Below are 16,375 nucleotides of genomic sequence, written 5' to 3'. Positions count from 1 at the left end.
AGGAGATGATAATTCAATTTTGCTTGTTTTGATCTTGGGGCAGGAAAATATTTTTTAAACAGAATTGAAAAGCTCTAAATCTATAGAAAAAATAGATAACATTGGCAGCTTTATAGAGTCCCTGTTCATCAAAAGATAACAAAAAGAGACAAGGTACAGACTGAGAGAAGTTATGCAATGCATGTAGCCAACTAAAGGATTCAGGACTTAGAGCCAGCATATATATAATTACTTCAAATCAATAAAAAGAGATGATCCAGCCATTAGAAAAATGAGCAAAATGTTTTACAAGAAAGAGTATGTAAATATCCAGTAAATATAAGAAACAGTGTCAACTTCTTTAGTAAGAGAAATGCAAGTTACAACAATAGACGCCACTCGACACTGATGAGCTAAAATGGGAAAGTCTGACAATACCAAGGTGAGGGTGTGGGGCAGCAAGAGCTCTCACACACTGATAGTGAGAGTGTTTGCTAGTACAGCTACTTTGGGAAACACTTTACATTATCACAGTGAAGGCCTGTCCTCTGCAATACAGCATAACAGCATTTCTTTAACTTGTGAAATGTTCAGAAAATGTACCACTATACACCAATTGAAAATGAAGAAACTACATATCCCTTCAAGAGTACAGAGAAATCTCATACAGTGTTGAGCAAAACAATTAAAATTCAGTATGGTGTAGTGTGAGCCCAGCTACACAAAGCTTAAAAATGAGCAAAACTAAATTGTATTCTTAGCTATGAACACAGAGGTCATAATTGAAAGAATACTCATAATGAAAATAAATCAGAATCATGGTTTACTTCTGTAGAAGACGAAAAGGATTGTAATTGAAGAGTTTTGTCAACATTTCCTTTCCCCTGAATGATGGTGACATGGGGTTTGCTCTAAAATGAAACTGCATAGTCATGTGTTGCTAACAGGAAGAAGTTCTGAGAAAGGTGTCCTTATGTGATTTTGTCGCTGTGTGTACTCATGAACCTAGAGAGTATAGCCTAACACACATCTAGGCTATATGAAACATTGTAGTTTTTGTCTGGAACAAAGGTTCAGGAACTCGGACTGGGAGAGTAAGGCCCAGAATCACCAAGCAGACTCTGGGGAGGTTTCTGGAACGCTTCCACTTTTAATAAGTTCAGCCAGCAATTTATAAAGTTTTGAAAGAGGGAGTGGCAAAGGGGGAGCAATATATTTGGCTTAACAGGATTGGTTACTGGAGTGTCCTTGGACGGGTGATGGAGGCACCCAACTAGGGTGGACAGGTGAGGCCACAGCTGGACGTAGACAAGGCTCAATGCACGAGCTTGGCCTCTACTAGTGTGCTAGGAGACATGCGGTGCACTTGTCCCAGCCAGACTTGTACCTTGCCTACAAAACATATTTCTCCTAGATACAAGATGAGCAAAACAGAAAACAATGCTATTAAGAATCTTGGTAAAACACAGTATAAATGGGATAATTTCCAGCATAACATGGCGTACTATTTACAGAAAACATATTTATAAGTAGAAGTAACCTCTAAAATAATTACAAGATATAGTTTATATAGAAAACCCTATATCCAAGATCCCAATACACAATGGAGTAGTGTTATTACTGTCAAGTATTGTATCTGCACAAATACATTTATATGACCAACAGTGCAAGAGGTCTATTTATGCCAGCACCACTACATATGACATCATTAGGCAAAAGGAATTTTCTGGCTTCATTGCAATTTTATATGCCTTTTATATTACTGCTATAAATGCAGGCTGACACTGACTGAAATGTCATTCAGTGGCATATGACTACATTATATGTTTATTTTTGTTCTGCGTGAGCACTGTATTTTGCAACAAACTCTCCCAAGTCACTGCTGCAGAAGTTCTCAACATTAGGTCCAGGTCTTCTTGTGGGTACAGAGAACAGTGCTGCTCTTTACAGTCACAGGAGGCATCAAGCTGCTCAGGATCATTTCCCCATGAATTCACCCAGGTAAGCAGCCTTTGCTCAGCTTTTGGGAGATGCCAGACCATGCAGGAAGAGCAAGAGACAATCACTGGCCTCAGGATGCTCCCAGTCCAGTGAGAGAGAGACAGTCATGGATGGGCACAGTTTAGCAATGGTAGATGCTGTAGTTGAGGGAAACAGCCCATCATGAAGAGTTTCTCCTGGTAACAGTCAGAAAGGCAGAGTGCAGCCTCAGAGGCAGGCAGGAGCAGGAGGGTGTATGTGAGACAGCAAGCTGTGGGAGTTGTCTCTTGCTTGGTGGGAGCAACACAAGAAGAATATTGGTAGACTGAGGGGAGAGAAGTCATCTATATGAGGAGATAAAGACACAGAGCAGGGACATGAATGATGATGCCTAGAAGTGAGGCACAGTTAGGTCTGTTGCCTAAGGAGACCTCTTACATTAAACTCAGAGGAGGCACACTTATATCATCAGGAAAATATTTTCTCAAAATTGACCTCAGGTTTACCTTTAGAATTCAGTACTCATCTTGCGTTAGGGGTGTCTGGCTAATGGTCCTAATTTTTTTCCCCAGTGGGGATTTTTTTTAAAAAAAATCAAACATAAACCAATTTGTTTTGCAGATATCACCGATCTGATTTTTCGTCCTATTCACTTCTCAGTCTTCATAAGTAGCTATCTATACTTCTTGGGAAGAAAATAAAACTATAAGCTAAATTAAGCAGGATATTACTTGTTATTAAGTACAAATATTATGAACCTAGTATATTTTATACCTCAGTTTGGACAGGAAGGGTAAGAAGAAGAAAAATAAGATGTGCTTATCTGTCTTTATGACCATTCTACAGAGATTAAAGTCACACAGGGGCGACCATTTAATGGGTAGACAGTAATAATCTCTTCAACAGTTGGTGCAGGGACCATTAAATTTCCACATTCAAAAAAATTAGATTTGATCACTATCTCACATCATATGAAAAAAAAATAACGTAAAATGGATCAGCAACCTGAACATAACAGCTAAAACTAAAACTCTTAGTAGAAAATTTAAGTAAATCTTCCTAATATTGGATTTGGTGATGGATTTGTGAGACAAGCAGCAGGACCACTGAGCTAAATCCCTGGCCTTATTGTTTTGTTTTATTTTGAGTTTTTTTGGTTGTTGTTGTTGTTTTGTTTTTTGAGTCAGGGTCTCACTATGTAGTTGAGACTAACCTGGAACTCACTATGTAGCCCAGGCTGGTCTTGAATTTATAACAATCCTCCTGCCTCAGCCTCCTGAGTGCTGGAATTACAGTAGCTGCAACATCAAGGCAAGAGCAACACAAGAATAAATTGATAAATTCGACTTCATCACAGTTAAAATTTTTGCATCAAACTGAATCAAAGAAAAGATAGAAAGTGAAAAAACTATTAATAGGAGAAAATATTTGCAAATGACATATAAAGGTCTAGTGTGCAGGATGTAGAAATCTTACAACTTAACAAAAAGAAAGATTATTTAAATGGATAAAGCACTTGAATAGTTATTTCTCTGAAGAAGATATTTATATATGTCACATCACACCACACAAGGAGGAGGAGGAGGAGCCTGTCTGCTCACCCTACTCACCCTGTCTCTAGAGTCAAACAACAAATTCCTACCTGGAGAATTGGCTTGGTTCTCCACAGCACAGGGCAGAATAGGTGACTGCCAAATGACCAACCTGATTGAGAATGAGACCAGCAGTCCAGAGGAGAGTTTGACTCCAGGACTGAAGTGTTACTCTACCCCAGAGACCAGTGAGAAACAGCCACAGAAGACAGACTCAGTATATGTGCTGCCAGAGCAAGCACAGAAGACAGCCTCAGAAAAGGTGAGGGCTTGACATAGATTCCCTGAGGTCCTCTGAGAAGCTCGGGCTCAGACTAGGAAGGTCACAAGGCCTGCATTTTGTGGTGGGAGTCAGGTTTGATGGGTATAACCTTCAGAGGGGGCTGGATCAGAAGGTGGCAGTGTCACAGTGAAATGTGACAGCTCAGCATCATAGCCAAGTATTATAGCTCTGTATTCTAGCCAAGTGTTAAATCTATCTGAAGATCTCCAGAGGCGAAGAAACCAAAACAGCGTTCAGAGAGTGGGGGAACCAAATTTTATTATGCCAGTGGGCTCAGAGGAGTTTGTACTATGAAGTCTGAGCCCCAAACAGAAATGGAAGCAACCTTATATAGAGATCTAGCAGGTAGGGAGGTGGCCCGTGTACCTGGGGCGAGCATGCTCACAGAAGTGGAAGGGGTGGAGTTAGCAGACTATCTTGAAGCATCAGGTAGGAACTTCCTTCAGCTCAATTGCATTGCTTAAACTGAACATCTTGAAACACTGGGTAGGAACATCCTACAGCTCAAACAGTTACATTGTTTGAATAGAACATCTTATGGTAAGAAACACCAGGGTGGGGGACTTGGCAACAGACAAAGGCCTGCCCTGTTTTGTATTATTTTCTTATCAATAGCACTGAGTCCAGTGGTCTGCTTTTGTTCCTTCATTGCTGCCTACATCCAGTAGAGATAATCTGGGTTGCCTAATAAAATCATAGATCTCTGGTTTGGTTAAGGGCAATTCATGAGTGGTTTTTAGGGTTTGACGGTGTCCAGTTTATATTTGACTTTACTACTATAGCCAAGGTAACACAGTTATTGCTGTCAGTTTTTTTTTTTTCTCTGTATGCCACTACCTGGATTGTCGGAGTCATATAAAAATACTGTGGCTTGTTCATGAAGAACCAAGTACTAGACTTACTAAGCTGCAATCTCCCCTCCCCAAATAAATACAGGTAGCTGAATCCTGGGACAGAAGCAAAGGCCATCTGCAACAAAGCTACCGACTATAATCCAGCAGCACATTCCAGAAAAGAAAACAAACAAAAAATAAAAACATGAGAAGAAAAGCAATGCAATGCCTCCACAAACTCCCAACTTCCTTTTTATTTTATTTCCTCATTGAGTTTATTGGTACATTTTAGGTATACAGTACAGTTACATTCATTACTGGGATCTTATACCTTTATAACTCCCAACTTTCTGAAAGCCAACATAGGGGGCATTGAGGGGGCAGAAATCAAAAGCCACACAGCAGAAATGGAAAAGATGTCAGTGGAGATAATAAAACAGATCAACAAGGGGCTTGGTGAATTCAAAGAAAATATAATTAAGCAAATAATAATCCTAATGAAACAAATGAGCAGCAAGTCAAGAGAAGACATTAATAAAAATCTAGTGAAGCTAAAGAAAGAGATGTAAAACATGAATATCCAGCATAGAAGGAATTGGAGTTCATGAAAAATTCCAAACAGAAATCCAGGAGACTAAAAATATGATTGAAAGTATGGGCAGCAGAAGCAACCAATATGAGGACAGAATCTTGAAGACAGTGCTGTGGCAGGTGATCAATTTAAAAAGGGCACCTTAAAAACAAGAACAGAATTTGAAAAATAAATTCAACAGCCACTAGATGACACAAAGAAGACTAATCTAAGAGTTATTGGAATTAGTGAAAAATCTGAGAGCACAAAGGGCTTTTAAAAAGCCTACTTACAGACGTAAGAGCAGAAAACTCTCTAGACATTGAAAAAGAATTTATTATACAGATAAATATAGAAACCCAAAATAGCCATGATCTGAAAAGAGCCACTCTGTATCACATCTGATTAAAATATCAGAATCCAATACAAGAACGAATATTGAAAGCTGTTAGAGAAAAGTAATGAATCATTTATTAATGAAACCCCTCAGAATTACAGCAGACTTCTAAACATAAACCTTAAAGGCAAGGAGAACTTGTAATGAAACATTTCAAGCCCTAAAGAAAATAATTTCCAACCAAGAGAGATTTAACCTGCAAAATTATCCTTCAAAATTGATGGAGAAATAAAATATTTCCAGGATGAAGAATACCTAAAGATATTCATGACCACCAAACCAATACTTAAAAAAAATGTCAAGGCTATTCTAGAGACAAAGAAGGTAATAGTGCCAAAAGGTTTGATAGAATAAATGGAGGTAGAGTCTCCTATGGATATAGAATAACCAGGTAGAGTAGGCAATTAAGTAGAAGGAAAAGAAATGAAGCAGTAACAGGAAAATAATACAATGACAAGAATAAATTGATACCTATCAGTTATAACTATCAACGAGAATGTTCACAATTCAATCAAAAGACACAGATTAGCAGAATGGATCAAAGAAACAAAATCCAATGGTATACTGTGTACAAGAAATACATTTAATCCAAAATGAAATGTAAAGACTAAAAATCAAAGGATGGAAAACAATATTCCATACAAAGGAAGCCTGAAAACAAGCAAAAGTAGCTACCCTATTTTCAGACAAAGTGGACTGTAAGCCAAAGCTGTTAAAAAGAGACAAAGAAGGACACTACACATTGGTTAAAGGAACTATTCAATGGGAAGAGGTAACAATTATAAACATATATGGACCAACTATAGTGCATGCAATGTCACAAAACAAACACTTCTGGAAACAAAAGATCAGACAAATATCAATACAATTATAATGGGAGTGACTTTAATACCCTCCTATCACAAATACATGGATCAACAAAAAATATCAGAGTTGACCCAAACCTTTGAACAAATGGGTTTAATAGCTATAAACAGAGTTTTCCAGCCAACAACAACAGAATACACATTCTTTTTGGCAGTACATAGAACTTTCTCCAAACTAGACCATATATTAGCTCATAAAGCTTGCTTAAGTAAATACAAAAGAATCAAAATTTTATCATGCACATTATCAGGTCATAGTGTAATAAAAGTAGAAATAAATGGCAAAAGAAATTACAGGATGTATGCAAATGTATGGAAATTAAATAACACATTCTTGAATAATCAATGGGTCACAGAAAAAATTAAAGGAGGAAATAAAACAGTTCCTAATATTAAATGATAATGCCAGTACAACATATGAGAAGTTATGGAACGCAATGAAAGCAGTTTTATAGCTGAAAGAAGTTTATAGCTATGAGTGCTCATATTGGAAAAACAGAATGAGCCCAAAAAAGTAATCTAAAGATGCATCTTATGGTCCTAGAAAAACAGGAACAATCCAAGTCCAGACCTTGTAGAAGTAAGGAAATTATTAAGATCAGAGTAGAAACCAATCAAATGGAGACTTAAAAAATACAAAGAATCAATGCATTGAAGAGCTGGTTCTTTGAAAGACGAAAACAATACAGACTAAAACAAACCCTTAATCAATCCTACCAAAAAAAAAGAAAGGAAAGACCAAAATCAATGCAATTAGAAATGAAAAAGATAAAATCACAATGGACACTGCCGAAATCCAAAAGATCATTTTTTCTTTTCAATTAGTTTATTATACTGATAGGAGACTAATAGACTGGAGTAAAACATTGGTTGGCACACACACCACACACACACACACACACACACACACACACACACAAATGAAAGCCATACAACCCTGGTTTTACGAAGAAATTAATATGCTGTGAATAAAGTGTTAACAACTACTTCACAAACATGTATGCCCCCAAATTGGAGAACTCAGAAGAAAAGGTGAGATTCCTAGCTACATATGAATCACTATAACTGAACCAAGAAAATTTAAAAATCTTGAATTATCCAATAACAGGCAATGAAATTGAATCAGTAATAAAAAAAAAACCCTACCAACTAAGAAAAGTCCAGGACCTGATGGATTCACTGCTTCTTTTACTGGATAAGCAGAACCAATAGAGTCAAAATGGCTATACTTCCATAACTGTAATAGATACATTTATTGCAATCTCAATATCAAATCATATCAATAGCATTTCTCACTGATCTAGAGAAAACGATCTTTTTTTTTCTTTTCATTTTTTTGAGACAGGGTCTCATTATATAGTTGAGACTGACCTGGAAATCACTACGTAGCTCAGGCTGGTTTCAAACTCAAAGCAATCCTCCTGCCTCAGCCTTCCAAGTGCCGGGATTACAGGTGTGTACCACCAAGCCCGGCTAGAGAAAAAAATCTTAACATTCACATGGAACCAGAAGAGACACAGAATATGAAAAGCAATACTGAGTAAGAAATGCAAAGGAGGCATCATAATCCTAGATGTGAAGTTATACTACAAAGCTACTGTAATAAAGGTAGCATGGTACTGGCACAAAAACAGACATGTGGATCAAAGGAACAGAAGAGAAGAAGCAGAAACAATCCCAGGCATATTCAGCTATTTGATGTTTGACTAAAGGGCCAAAAACATACACTAGAGGAAAGATAACCTCTCTAATAAATAGTCCTGGGAAAATTGGTTATCCACACAGAAAAGATTGAGTCTAGACCCATGAATCTCACTAAACTAAAATAGAAATGGATCAAAGATCTAAATGTTAAAACAGAAACATTTAATCCCCTGGAAGGTAAAACAGGTAAAACCTTGAAGACATAGGCATAGGCAAGGACTTTCTGAACAGAGCCCCAATTGCACAAGAAATAATGCTGAGAATCAATAGTTGGGATCTTATCAAACTGAAAAGCTTCTGCACAGCAAAGGAAGCAACCAACAGAGTGAAGAGAACCCACAGATAGGAAAAAAGATTTTTCCAGCTGACAGAGGACTGATATCTGGAATACATGAAGAGATTTAAAAAATTAGATCCTCTCAAAATAAAAGATCCAATAAAAATGTGCAACCAAATTTAATAGGCACTGTTCAGAAGAATACAAATGGCCAATAAATACATGAAAAAATGTTCAACATTACTGGCCATTAGATAAATACAAATTGAAACAATGACACATGATTTTACTCCAGGGAGAATAGCTATCATCAAGAAATCAAATAATAACAAATATTGGTGACTGTGGGGAAAAAAGAACTCTTCTACCTTGTTGGTGGGAATATAAACTAGTACACAGTGCAATCACTATGGAAATCAGAGTGGTGAGTTCTTTAAAAAACTAAAAATTCCATTTGACCCACGTATTCCCCTTCTGTGTATCTTCTTGAAAGAGATAGCCATCATATTACAGGGAAACGTGCATACTCATGTTTATAGCAACACAACTTATAATAGCTAAATCTTGAAATGGGCCTTTATGCCCATCAACAGGATGAAGAAAATGTGATATTTATACAAAATGGAACACTACTCTGTCATAAAAAGATAAACAAAAACACAAAAGATAAACTTGAGTTATTCATATAGGTAAGTGGATGTAACTTAAGACCATAATATCAAGTGAAATATGTCAGACAGACACAGAAGCTTAAATATTGCTTGGTTTATCTTATATGAGAAACTCAAATATGCATATATATATATATATATATATATATTTCTATATCTATATCTGTATCTATATCTGGAAGTAGAGAGATCTTTTCCAAACGTTTGGGGGGAACAAGAGATGGAGGAAGCAGAGAAGGAGGGAAGGGACAGGAGGGAAAAGGGATGGAAAAAAAGAATCAAAGCCCCCCCCAAAAAAAACCCAATAAAAATAGAACTTTTTCTAATGGCAACAGGACCAAGATTTGGAAGAAGCAAGGACAGAGTGGAGGAGTAGAGGACAAAAACAAAACAAAAAAAGAATTAAGATACATTATGTATATGTTCCAATTCCTCACAATAAATGTAATCATGATATACTACAAACAGGTATTAACAACAACAAAACAACAAACAAACAGAACAAAAAGATATATACATGGCCCACAAGCACATGAAAAAAAATGTTTGATAGTATTACTGTTTATCAGGGAAATGTAAACCCAAACCAATTCGAACCACTATAATTACTACAGTTTTGTTTTTTTTAAAATGAGAAATATACCAAGTGGTGAGAGTACGGAGGAGATGGAATCTTCATACATTTTGGAAGAAATGTAAAGCGACTCAGATTCTGTGAAAAAGAGCTTGGTGGTTCTTCAAAAGGGTAAACATAGAACTACCCTATGAGCCTACACTTCCTCGCCTACACCATACCCTGGAGAACAGAAAACAGGTATTCAAACAAGTACCGTGGTAGCATGGTTCTCGATAGCCGAGAGATGGGAGCATTACAAATGTCCCTCGTGGATGAATAGATGAACGAATTGTGATGTACACGTACGTATTTAGTCATGAAAGGATTATGATATATGCTACATCATGGAGAAACATCAAAAACATCAGCTAAGTGAAAAAAAAAAAGCCAGAAACAAAAAGTGCCACATTGTGTGATTCTGTCATATGTGATATCCGTAATAGACAAAATTGAGTCAGTATTTGGGTTGGTGATTTCCAGGGGCTTGGAGGGGGAATTAATGGGGAGAAACTACTTCATGGATGTGTTAGTCGGGTTTCTGTCCCTGTAATGAGATACCTGACATAATTAACTTAGAGGAGAAAGGGTTTACTTTGACTCACAGCTGTGGAGGCTCCAGTCAGCCCTGTTGCTCTGAAACCTTTGGCAAGGCAGCAGAACGTCACGGTGGGAGAGCGTGGTGCAGTAAAACTGCTCACTTCATGGCAAGGATGTAAAAGTGGAAGAGGAAGAGATCAGAACCCCTAGGTTCTCTCCAAGCACCTAGTGATCTAAGGACTCCTGCTAGGCCTCACCTCCTAAAGATACCACCTCCCAGTAGCACTAGCCTGGGACCAGATTAATTCATGGGCCTTTAGAGGACATTCAACATCCACACTACAGCTCTAAGAGGTCGTACTTAAGAGTGATGGAAATATGTTTGAAGTAAATAGAAGTGGTTGGGGCACAACAATGTAAATGTATTCAATGCCACTGAACTTTTCACTATAAAATGGTTAGTGTTATGTCATAGGAATTTCACTTCAAATAATTTTTTAAGAAATAAAAAAGATGAATTCTATGTAAATTTGTTTAAAATATGTCTAAACTCAAATGTTGATCTCTAAAAATGACTTCAATTACATATAGTGCAAATACTTAAGTAGTCATTTTGTAGTCATGAAGCTAAGATTCTATTACAATAATGATATTTATTGATGGTAAATATTTCTGTGTGTATTTCTTTGGCTGTTCGTTTGCTTGCTTGCTTGCTTGCTTGCTTGCTTTGTTTTTTAAGACAAGATCTGGCTATATAGTTCAGGCTGCCCTTGAACTCACAGTGATCCTTCTGCCTCCGCCTCCGGAGTGTTGAGATTACAGGCATGCACCACATCTGACCCTTCTGTTTATATTCTTAATGGTAAGTAAAAATGCTTATATTCTTGTTTTATGCTTCCTGATTAAATGTCAAATAGCAATAGTTCATGTTATTTTTATCCTCTCTTTATGCTTTCTTCAAAATATAGTCCCAGATTTATGTTCACTAACATTATTCAGTTTCACACTTTCTGAGCTGGCTTTCTTTTTGTCCTAAGCAATATATGGGGTTTTTTTTCAATGGGTTTATTGGTACTTTTTAGGTGTTCAGTACAGTTACATACATCATTGGGATCTTGTACCTTTACATGACAAGTCTTGGTTCTCATTTTTTTCCCTAACCCCTGCCCTCCCCTCACCCCCTGCAATATATGGTTTGAGTACCATGTCTACTCTTTCTATGTTATCTTTAAAAGCTCTATCGCTGGATGCTACTTCTAGAATATATGGAAATTAGCTAATATACTCTTAAGAAACTAATGGGTAAAAAAAGAAACTGGAAAATATTTTGAGGGGAGTGAAAATAATAACTTTAAAACTTTTGGGATGCATCTAACTTCGTGCTTAGAGAAAAATTTCTTAGCAGTAAGTGCCTATATTAAAAGGAAGAAAAATCTCAAATCAATAACCTAACTTTTCATCTTAGGAAATTAGAAAAAAACCAGCAAACTAAACTCAAACAGTAGGCATAAAAGGATAAATATTAAAGTAAAAATAAATGAAACAGTATAAAAGCAGTAAACAAAAATAAATAAAGCCTAGATTCATTCTTTAAGTACATATATCAACCTTTAGTTAGACTGAACAAGAGAAAAGAGAGATGATCCAATTACTAAAACAGGAAGTGAAGAGAGGAGATTATTACTGACACATAGAAATAAATCTAAAAATGTTACAGGTAGAGACTGTCACTAAATGTTTGAAGCAAAAGGCTAAGTCTTTCACATGTTATGGAAAATGTGGTAATTGAAGGTTAGTGGGTCTCTAGGGTAGGCGTGTTTAGAAGCTGGTTTGGTCCCAGCTGTGGAAGTGTAGTTAGTGAAAGGAAGAACTTCTCAGTGACTGATTTCAGAAAGGTGTTTCCTAGTGCAAAGCTGTCATTGAAATAGTTTTAAAATAAGTTCTGATCATTATTTGCTACCATGGCTATAGAAAAACAGTCATTTCCTAGAAGTATGAGAACAATTTAATCTCAAAGTGAATAAAATCAATTATATTTCATCCCATAATGTTATAATAGCAGGTCTTAGAATGTTAGCTTTTACAAAGAACTCAGCTAGCACTTTTACTCTCCTGATCACTTAATCACTTCCTTATCACTAGGATAACATCCAACACTTGCAATTTAAGGGAGGAGAGGTTTATTTTGGCTCACAGTTTCAGTGAGCTCATAGCTCCATAGCTTTCAGTCCTGAAGGAAGAAATAGAATCTCACAACATGGCAGTCAGGAAGCAGAGGTGGACTGTGTCCTTTTAACCCACATCTACAGTGACCCACCCCTTTCAACCAGGCCTCACCTCTAAATGTGAGAACTTTGGGGGATATTTTAGATTTAAACCACAATATTTCACCTCTGACCCCCCCCAAAGGTTCACATCCATCTCATTATGGAAAATGCATAATCTCTAAGTTCATCTTTAAGAGTTGCCAAAATCTTAACAGTTTCAGCAGTGCAGAAAAGTCCAAGTCCAAAGTTTCTTTTGAGATTCACAGCAAACTTTTACCTGTGAGCTCCTGTAAAAATCACAAAGAAAGGCAAACACATTCAACATACAATGGCACAGGGTAAACATTTCCAATGCAAACGGAAATACGGACAGAATAGGGACACAGACAGAAATTGGACCAAGCAACAACAAAATTCAGCAGGACAAATATTAAATCTTATAGCTGCATGTCCAGCACCAAGGACAGGTTGCAGTAAAATGTGAGTTCCAAAGGTCTTGGGCAGCTTGCAGCCCACGTGACCTGACCTTTGGCTTTATCTCAGCAGACATTCCTCGTGTCAGGCACATCCAACTTCCTGGACTCTCCACTGTGTCTTCAGCTTCATTCTCACAGCTTCACCCACTGCTCTCGCGTGCATTCCTGGCAGGGACTGTGTCCCTGTCACACATTTTTTGCCTGGCCTTCCCAACCTTCTTTGCAGAAGCCTCTGAGACCCCATTACTCACATTCTACATGCCTAAAAAACCAGCATCACATAGATGATGCCAAAATCAGCTGTGAGTTTGAGCAGTGCCACGCCTCCTTAGATCATGGCTGCAAAAGCCTTTCAATATCTGGATGGCTGAACTAGGAGGCACATGTCTCTAAGCAGCCTTGAATAAACAGATGTCCCAAGGACTCTCTCCTCAAATGAAAGATTTATAGTTTTGAACCCTTGAGCCTGCAAAGAGTGGGGTCTTACTGATTTCTGAGATGCCCTCAAGGCATCTTTCTTCCTGTCTCTGCAGCAACTATCCTCTCCTTTGCCCCACTGCGCAGGCACTTCCTTTCTGGTATAACTGCCAACCTTTCAAAGCATTCAAATCTGCCATTTGCTTCTGATTCTCACTGAAGATCTGGCTAAAAGCCTGCACTAGCCACACCAAAGCCTGAATATTGGGCATCCTTGAAATTTCCTCCACTAGATAATTACTCCAGCACCTTAACTTCAATCTCCCACAAAGTCTCTGGACACAAACAAAATGCAAACAGATTATCTCTAGAACATTCACACATGGCCTCTTGCTTAAGGTCATTGTTCCCACTTGACACTTGCTGAGCTTGGCCTTTATGGTCTACATTCCTATAAGCACTCTAGTCTTCTAAGCCCTGGCCAGAATCACACATCAAGAACTGCTTACAGCATTCTAGGACTTGTCTAGCTCATATCTTCAAACTCCTGAAAATCAGTTGTAAAAGCTTCTGGACCACATGGTCATATATTATGATAGCAATGTCCTCACTCTAGGCATCAATTTTCTGTTTTAGTCACTTTCTCATTGCTGGGGTATAATTATCAACAACCTGCAACTTAAAAGAGCAGAGATTTATCTTGGCTCACAGTTTCAGTGGCTTCATTCCATGGCTGGCCAGCCCCAAGGCAGAATGGCATGGTGGAGGAAAACTTCACTGCATGACCGCCAGGATGCAGAAAGAAAAAGGAAAAGTGACGCATGCCATGACCCACCCCTTCCAAACAGGTTCTACTTCCAAACATGAAAATTTAGGGGGACATTTTAGTCCTAAACTGTAACACCTGCTTTGGCTCATTTTCTTATGTATACCAAAACAAAATAATCGAGCTGGCAATGGTGGCACAAGCTCATAATCCCATCACTCTGGGAGGCTGATGCCAGAGGATCACAAATTCATGCCCCTGCCCCCGGCAACTTAGGAAGTTAGCAAGACCCTGTCTCAAAATTTAAAAAATTTTAAATAAAAAATTTTTAAAAATTAAAAAAATTTTAAACTCAGTGTGAAAACCCTGGGTTTAATCCTCAGTACTGCAAAATAAAATAACATGTACAATAAGTTAAAAATATAAATAAATACATAAATAAAAATTTCAGATTAAAAAAGTAACTATTGTTTTTGTTTGCTTTTTCCTACTTACTGCAATTCTGCCAACTGTTACACTCCATGTGGTTTCTTCTGACCCAGGTACCTCAGAATTTTTTATGAGTTTCAGCCACATGTCCCAGAAAGCTGTTACTCATTCTTGCTGCCAAAAGATGGCTTTTTAGCCCCTTGTTGCCTTTGTTGCCCCGTGCGCGCTATATTGTTTCTGCTCTGCCAGGCCTGTTTGTCATCTCTGCCTTGGAGATGGCCAATTATGGACTGAAACCACTACAAACTGTAAGCCAAATAAACCCCCTCCCCTCTAACTTTGAAGTTTGTTTATTTTGTCTCAGCAACAAAAGTAATGTAAATGACTTGGTACCAAAGAAGTGGGGTTGTTGCCGTCACATTACCCAGCCATATAGCTCAAAAGCCTTTGGAACTGCCTTGTGGGAAGGGGAAGAGTTAGGGAAGATCCGGAGATGCTGGTTACCCAAGCAGCACTGTAACACCTTAGGCTGCTTTGTATGGGAGATTCTGGTTGGGGCTCAAGACCAGAAGGCTGGTAAAGACCAGGCTCAGGAGGATTTTGCTGGGAAGGACTGCATTAGCTGCTGGACTCCAGAAGATGTGCATTACGACTTGCAGAAAGTTTGTTTAAATTTTGCGTTTGTTCAGAGACTTTGCTTTTGAAAGACTCAGAGATGCCAGCCAAAGAAATAGAGCTAGAATACTTTAGGCTGTTCTGTATGGGAGATTTTGGTCAGAGCTCAGAAGATTGGAAAGCTTGTAAAGACCAAGCTAGGGATGTTTCTGCTAGGAAGAGGGACTGCATTGGCTGTTGGACTCCAGATGATGTGTGTTATGGCTTGGCAAAAAGTTTGTCTGCATTTTGTTCATGTCCAGAGACTGCCTGGGATTGAGATTAGGGGTGGTGGGCTAATTGATCTTGCAGAAGAGATTTCAAGGCAGTCAAATATTGAGGCAATGGCATGGCTACTCTTGGGAGCTTTTAGCCAGATCACCATCTAGAATTAGGATCAAAAAGCCCAGCAGAATGATTTAAAGTGCTTTGGGTTTGATCAGAAAGGAAGCACCAGTAAAGCTGTGGACTACAAAGATGAAGCAAAGGAGCTCATGGTTGCTGAGAAGAAACAGGAGAATAGAAAAGATTGCTGAGGGCATCACAGGAAGTAGTAGGACTCCACTCTTTGCAATCTCAGTTATAAAGGTAAAGGAATTTGCTCTGAGAAGAAAGCCCCAGAGAACCAGGTTCCAAAATGATGGTGGCTGCCCCATGTTCCAGAATGACAGCAGCCTAGGGAAGTTGTTCCAAAATGTCAGGGGCCTACAGAAGTTGTTCCAAAATGGTGGATTAGGGAAGTTGTTCCTCGGGATTTGGTTCATAGGCACTGACCCCTACAGCCAAGAGAGAGGGAAGACTGGCTACTAATGCTCCAGCTGGCAGCAGGTCTTGGCATCATCTGTGCAGCACTGGTTTTAGGCACATGCAGAATGCAAGAGTTATGGGGTCAGAAAGGCTTCCACCCAGATTTCAGAAGAAGACCAGGGAGGGTGCCCCTGAGAGGGCATTGTGTGAAGGTGTGAGTGTGAAGCTGAAGGTACAGTGGAGACCCCAGAAGTTTGGAGAAGCCAGGAGTGAGGAGTGTCTGAGGAAAGCTTCAAGGAGGGAGCAGAGCTGG

Source organism: Fukomys damarensis, unplaced genomic scaffold (genome assembly GCF_012274545.1).
Source record: "Fukomys damarensis isolate Sample0158 unplaced genomic scaffold, DMR_v1.0_HiC HiC_scaffold_16, whole genome shotgun sequence".
Lineage (NCBI taxonomy): Eukaryota > Metazoa > Chordata > Mammalia > Rodentia > Bathyergidae > Fukomys > Fukomys damarensis.
This window is presented reverse-complemented; position numbering follows the sequence as displayed.